We start from the raw sequence: 7,686 nt of genomic DNA, 5'->3' as shown, positions 1-7,686 counted from the left end.
CCAAAACCAACCCTCACCCCCTATTACTACCACCGTCAGCTCGGGAGCTTCTTAGGTATGCTCAGTTATGGACTATGGACACTCTCGTAACCATCTGCCCCAATATGGTCCTAAAATAGCATACATAGCTTTGATCACTGACCACTCTGACACTGAAACTTCCCATTCAGGCAGGAAATTGAAACGATGGGAATAAGATCTCAGTAATGTCTGAACAACTAATTTACTAGGGAATAAAGGGTAACTGAAACTTTTGCTCCTTCTCTGACTTTTAACGTCCTAGATGTCCATCCTGTTGAAATTAACAAAATCCAAGTACAGTATGACAGAAGAAGGAGAGTGGCACCTAATTTGGGCTGACAAAACACTAGTAAATGACACAGGCCTTCCATCCTCATTTACTTTGTTCCTAGACGAAGTCAATGGCAGGGCTATTATTCTGATCAGTCTCAAATCCCCTGTTCTATCCCATATACTATGGTTATTCCATCTGTCTGGAGATAGAGGATCCTTCTGATAAGAGACGCATAATATCATTAAACCAGATCCACGTTTCTGGAATACTTATCTTTAGTAGAATTATTACCACCCCCTCCTTACTAAACTACCTGAAAAATGCACACAGGCTTCTACAATTCCTTTTTGAAAGACAACACTTCATCCACACTTTGTACAAGTGATTGAGTCAAGTATCATTAACCATGTTTCAACTATTTGGGGATTTTTTTTTTTCAACGTTATTTATTTTTGGACAGAGAGAGACAGAGCACGAACGGGGGAGGGGCAGAGAGAGAGGGAGACACAGAATCAGAAACAGGCTCCAGCTCTGAGCCATCAGCCCAGAGCCCGACGCGGGGCTCGAAACTCCCGGGCCGCGAGATCGTGACCTGGCTGAAGTCGGACGCTTAACCGACTGCGCCACCCAGGCGCCCCTATTTGGGGATTTTTATGGTTACTGGGTTTTGTTTAGTTTTAGTTGGTTGGTGTGGGTATGGGACACAGAGAATGGGAGCATCCTGCAAGTTGAAGGAAGCTTAGTCCACCATTACACACACTGGGGGCAGGGCACAAACCTGTTCTATCTACCTGAGCACCTCTCCACTATCTAAAAAATCATATTCAGTCTTCAAAACCCTCATTCTAATGTCATTCTCTACTAATCCAATCTTATAGAATAAACCAAAACCATCACAATGGACTCTCACACACCCGGCAGATTACCTATGCTATATTTCCCCCAGTGATTTCACAGCATATAGTAAATATAGTACGGTAGCACTAATCATATTATAATTAATTTACCCATCTGTTTCCCCAGCATACATTCAAGATCCTTGAAAGGCAGGAAAATATTATGGATCATTTTCTCTCTCCAACATTTATCCCAGTGCCTGAGATAGATTTTCAAATAAATGTGGAAATAGGGCTCCTAAGAAAATGGTGATTAATACAAATGACATACCGTGAAAAATTGCATTATTTGCAGGTGTGAGCCATCCTCACCTTCCAGCACACCTGAAAAAGGCTAAGGAGCTGCATGTCTACCGACATTACCTAAATGACGGTAAAGGTTTCTGCTTCCATCCCCCAAATTTGGATATAGTATATGTTATAGTAATGGAAGAAGCGAAAGAATCCTAGAATATCTATAAGAGGTGGTCCATTCAGGCAGGTGGTTCAACTGTTGGTAGCTTTACACCACAATTAAACATTATCATTTCTGAAGAAATGATGGCTTGGAGAGTTGGAATAACAATGCCAAGGATCACATAGTCAATGAAGTGGTACTTCCAAGATGAGACCCCAAGGCTATGAAAAATGACAACATAGATGAGGTTATACGTGTTAAGCTAAACAACCCAGCAGGATGCATAAGATGAATGTGGCATTTTGAAGCAGAGAATGCAATGTATGCTAAGGTGCCGATAGGAATTTTCAGAATCTTGGAGTTAGTGTCCTGAGTCATTTGAGAATGAAAGTTTTTTGTTATCGTTATTAAGGGAAAAAGTATGCTAGCAAAAATAAAGTCCATATAAGTCCCCAAATTTGTATCTGATCTTCCTGAGAACCAAAGCAAGCAGGGAAATATGAAAAGTTGCTCAGTTTTCATGACCTAAAAAAAGAAATAACACCAGTTCGTCACTGGATAGAAATGTTTTACTAGCAGCAAATATGCAACTAAACTGTTGTCATGCTGCAACTTAAATAGGAAGCACTAAGTTACATAATGGACATCATCAATAGTTCAAGTATGAGAACGTGTGCCTACACGCACACACATCTTCAACAAAAGCACAAGACTGAGCACAGTAAGGAGACATTTTAAAAAACAAAACAATTAATATAATTCCAACATTTCACTCTGATGCAATTTATTAAAATAGGTTCCTGAGTTATTTTTTTTTTCTAATCCCCCAAATTCGAAGTTAAATGAAAAGCCCAGTAACCCAAACCACTAGTTTGGCAAGTAGGTATATTATAGCTAACCACAGACACACTAGATTGCAGGCAAGTGGGTTCTGAAAATGCTGAGATAATGTAAGTCACCAAATCAGAAGTACTACTTTAATATCACAAACCATCTACATCATTATCAGAGACCACAGAGTAACTGGGTAACTTATTGGAAAAGTGAAAATGGCTGAGTCAGGAATTTCCATTTGACAGAGCAAAAGATTGAGGGTGAGAGGAATAGTGAAAACATGGGTGGGGGGAGAGGGGAGGTGGCAGGGCAGAAACAGGGCAGTATTGACTCATCCTGGTAGAACTGTCACATAAAGCTTTCCATAAGGAAGTATCTGACTCAAGTTACCATAAAGGATAAAAACCCCGCAAACACAATCTCACAAGCTTTCTGAGTTTGCAGGCATCAACTTTGTGGATTGGTACTCTGAAGCCAAACTTTTCTATGTTGGCAATAACAAAAAAAGTTGCTCTAGAAAAGTGACAACTCAGACTTTATCTATTTTCAGAAAATGCAGATCTAGATACCAACGCAAATCCCTGAAACTGAGCTTCCTTTCTTCTCAAGAAGCATCCCTTAATCTCAAAATGAGCTCAACCTAGAGGTCACTTCATCTGAGTTCCCAACAAACTGGCGCTTGGGTTCTTTCTGTCCTTGCAGTCCTACCAAGTGACCACGAGTAAGACCCTTCAAACCCCATATGATGTACATCTACAACATCCAATATTGGAACAGATGTCAGAAAAGATTGCCTTAAACTAGACCAAATTTGTATGTTCTATTGATTCATCATTATTATTCCATCCACCAGGGTCACAATTTGTTTTTTCCCCACAATATAAATGGTAGCCATTACTCACATGTAGCAATTTCTTCAAATTAACTAAAATTAAATTTTGAAAATTCAGTTCCTCAGTCTCACAAGCCACATTTTCAGGGCTAAATAGCCATATGGGGTTGATGCCTACCATTTTGGACAGTGTGGAATATAGAACATTTCCACCATCAGACAAGTTCTATTGGACAGCACTGCTCTAACAATAATCACAGTGTGATAGATAGGTTACTGATAATTTAGACAATTAGACTACTCAGTAGCATTTAAAGCCATTTCAATCATTTGTGTATGTGTGTATGAGCACACACAGGCACACACACATAGTATTTTAGGCCAACAGATGTAACTTACTTTACCAGTATGGACAAGAAAGGGTTTTGAATATATTATTGGTTTTGTGTTAACCACTGATTTATCTTCAAAATTCCTGTATGGTATTTCACCTGTTTCTTTTTCTTTAGTCCTAAAGCGATGGTAGTTTTGCTAACTTCACCAGAGTGAAAGAATCAAAAGTTGCTCTACAGCAACTGTGCACATATAGTCACAGAAACAAAGGAGCAAAGCTCCACTTAGAAAGGCAAGTGAACTGATTTTAAATACAGTTAAAGCAATTAAATTCTGGAAATACATCTGCTACTGAATAAACCCACAGATCGCTAATACTTACTTACCAAACACTTACTGAAGAACTCTGCATTCTGATTAGCCAATGTGTACCTGTGAATCTCAAATGACCTTGAAAATAAAACTGATCAAAAATGGAGATGATCTCCTAAGTTTACTATCTTTGGTGAATTCCTTAAAGAACAATTGTATTTTACACGGGTGCTCCACTTCAGAACAATTCAGGAATATATGAATTTACACAGCAGCTAAATAATATAATTACTTTTGATATCATAAAGATTTAAAAGAAATAACTCCTGCTTTAAAATGATTCAGTTTACTTTTAAATGGATTTATAAAATTTCATATTTGACCATAAAAAGACTAGCAAAATTACACTTAGAAAATGATGAAACTCTTTACACAGTGTTTTCTCCAATACACTACACAGAACACTGGTACTCAGTGAATACTCACTGCATAAGGATACTGTATGGTATAACCAAGAGTACTCTCACTTTGATTACAGTCCTGGCTCTAACACTCACTAGATGAATAATCCCGAACAAAGTAATATAACTTACGTTGCTCACCTGAAATGACAGAGTGATAACGACCACTGTTACTTGAGTACTGCAGGAAATGTATATATTTAAAAATACATATTCACAAATTATTTTGATGGAGATAGTCAGACTTTCTATGTAGAAAACAAAAGACCCTTGATAACCACAAACAGTCCTCAAAATACCCAAAATACTTAAATACCCTTAGATAAACAGTAGCAGACAGGGTTTTTTTTTTTCAAAGCCAGTTTCCAGTAAGAATATCCAGACTGTAAGAATTTATTGCTTTTATTTTGATTGCACATATCCCTAAAGAAACTCCGACCTTCTCTTGTTCCAATATTTGAATGGCACTTTTCCTGGCACTTAAACAAGCCCCCAGATGGTTTGGCAGCCCTCAAATGGTGTTGGTTTCTCTGTTTGCCTTAGCCTAGAAAGAAAAGCCACCCATCTCCTTAAACCCCTGTAGGATAAACCCAGTCATGCCCATTAAAACCCAAAAGATCACATCCAACCCAGCTTAAGTACAAGTTTACACCAAGGAAAGAAAACCATTTTGGTTTATTGGCTTCATATGACAAGAAGAGTTTCCTTAAGTACTAGCTACTGCACATTCTGTTTACCCTTGAGTCAGATATTTCCACTTTCAACTTCTCTTCTCAAGTAGATACTTTAGCATTTTTTTCCTATTAGGATTAGTAAACACATTTCAATTTCAAGAAATCAAGAGTAATACTCAAAATTGCCCCCCAAAACTTTATTTCAAGTAGTGGTCATGGGATTAAGTAGACATAGTAAAAAGATTCTCTTAGAATCTTGCTCCCTTAAAGCAAATCGTACTACTCACACTTTCACTCTGATAACCATCTGCCAGAAGTCTACAACATTTCCAGTAAGCTTGGATTATATAAATCTAAAAGTATGAATAAAAAACAAATGGGTAAATCTTGAGATTTTTGGAATTCTACTCTGATATGCTGCCATATGCTCAATAATTGGTCATGTTTACCCACTAGAAATGTGTTTTTCTATAAGATATCTTGAGATCATGGGTACTTTCTTAGAATCTAGGAGAATGCCTCCCCTGAAGTTGAGATTTATCTTCCTAATTATAATATAAGCTTACATTAAAATCAGATTTCCTAGAAATACAGTCTACACAGAAGAAGGAAGCAATCCACCAGTAAACTAGAAGAAGTCAGCCTATATTTCAAAGCACATATGGAGAACTCCTATGTTGACAGCAGGGAGTTGTGCAAGGAATTTAAGAAGTGACTCTGTCAACCACTTTGGCTCTCTATGAAGTTCATCATACAGGTTATTTTTTTTGTTTCATTTTTGTTATTATTTAATCTTTTTTAATGTTTATTTGTTTTTGAGAGAGAGAGAGAGAGAGAGACAGAGAGACAGAGACAGAGACAGAGCACGAGTGAGTGAGGGGCAGAGAGGGGGGGGAGACACAGAATCCGAAGCAGGCTCCAGGCTCTGACCTGTCAGCACAGAGCCCAATATGGGGCTGGAACCCACGAACCATGAGATCATGACCTGAGCTGAGCCTGGCGCTTAACTGACTGAGCCACCCAGACGCCCCTATTTTTTTCTTTTTTTTTTTTGAGAAAAATTTCTATTCACTTTAGTGGTATTTAAGTTAGATGTGAACTTTGGATGGTTCTCTATTCCAAAGAAAGCTGGAAACTCAGCTAGTGGTGCAGGACGAAAGAAGCACAAACCAAAGCTTGGAGGCAAATTCCAATAAGGAGGAAGCTGAGATGTCTTCAATAATTACAAAAACAAACAGGGTATATGAAGTGACAACATTATCCGGCTTTGGATTTGTCCTACTATTTAAAAAGTGTTTCAGAAAGAGAAAAAAACAAACGGGAGCTATATACATCAGGATTCAAATATTGCTTGCTTAACAGCTACAAGACTTTGGGCAAGTTGTTTAATCTCTGAGCTTCAGGTTCCTCCCTGTAAAATGAGAATGGATTTCTTGAGAAATAAATTAGACAAGTGAAGGGTCAAGGAATACATCCGTCACTCAATAAAAGGAAATTCAAGAAGTGGAACCTATTATTATTGGCATCATCAGAATTAATGAATTATTACAATTAGTTACGTTCTACTAAGTATTTCTTCTAGTCAGGTCCCCTAACTAAGTCACTGATTAACACAGATCTAGTCACTTGTCTAGTATAGAATCCATAACAGAATATGCCAACACTACTTCCTCTTCTTCTATCAAAGAATTAAAATGTAATCAACAGTTACTACATTTCTTTTTTGTTAACAGTTACTTCATTTCTATAGCTCTTTCTAACCTCTTATGTCCAACTGAGGGAGAATATGTTTCCTATACATATTGTGGACCTAAGTTAAAGGAAAATCAGTATGTCTAAAATGTTTAATAAGCTCCATCACTTCAAACTTTTCTTTTCAACTGAATGTCCAGAGTTAGAAAGCAAAGTAGAATTATATGAGAAAGTCATGTAATTACAGTTTAATCAACATCAAGAATGATAGGAGGGTAGACCACTGAATAGAAGTATAGCCAGTCAAAATATAAACACCTTCACACGTAGATTAAAAACAATGAATACCTAAAACTAGACGGATTTTCCTAATTTCTATTCTTTGAGTTGCTCTAGTGAAAGCTTTCTGCCAAATCCACATGCCATTTTGGTATCTTTCCTATAAGAAATGTGGATATTTCTTGCCCAATTTATAGAAATATGGCTTTACTGTAACATATAAGGAACACACAAATTAAAGTACAAAGAGCTCTGTTCTTAATTCCAGATACCTGTCAGAATTTTAGTTCTGGTTCTGTCACCCACTCACCAAGTGACCTCTGACAAGTCACTTCCCAAATCAGAACCTTAATGTCCTGACCTTGTAACAGTATAAATTATCTCTAAGAATTCATCCAACTTAAGACATAGGGTTGCATAAAATATAGTTGATTCAGGGTAACTCATATACATTTGTATCTTGGACACCAACACATCATCTAAAATGTGAAAATCACAGCCTGTAAAAAAGACTACCCTATAGGATGACTGTTGTGTTCTCTCCTGCACCAAATACTGCTTTCTTCAACGTTGTTGATTGTTTAACTATTTCTACCATACAAAATGGCAAACATCTGCTTTTATTCATCTGTATAGTAGCTTCAACCACCAAGAAATCTTAAAATAATCTTCCACTCAATC

The 7,686-nt window shown here is 37.4% G+C and overlaps 1 long non-coding RNA gene across 1 annotated transcript; it reads left to right on the top strand.

Moving 5' to 3' along the window:
• The first annotated feature begins 690 nt into the window (after positions 1-690).
• Positions 691-3,151, top strand: LOC115523142. Its single transcript, XR_003971654.1, has 3 exons — positions 691-703; positions 1,124-1,145; positions 3,057-3,151. It is a non-coding gene; the product is annotated as an uncharacterized LOC115523142 (long non-coding RNA).
• The last annotated feature ends 4,535 nt before the right edge of the window (positions 3,152-7,686 follow it).

The sequence above is a fragment of the Lynx canadensis genome, chromosome C2 (assembly GCF_007474595.2).
Source record: "Lynx canadensis isolate LIC74 chromosome C2, mLynCan4.pri.v2, whole genome shotgun sequence".
NCBI classification, from domain to species: Eukaryota; Metazoa; Chordata; class Mammalia; order Carnivora; family Felidae; genus Lynx; species Lynx canadensis.
Note: the sequence above shows the minus strand (reverse complement) of the source record. Positions and strands in the feature narration are given on the sequence as shown.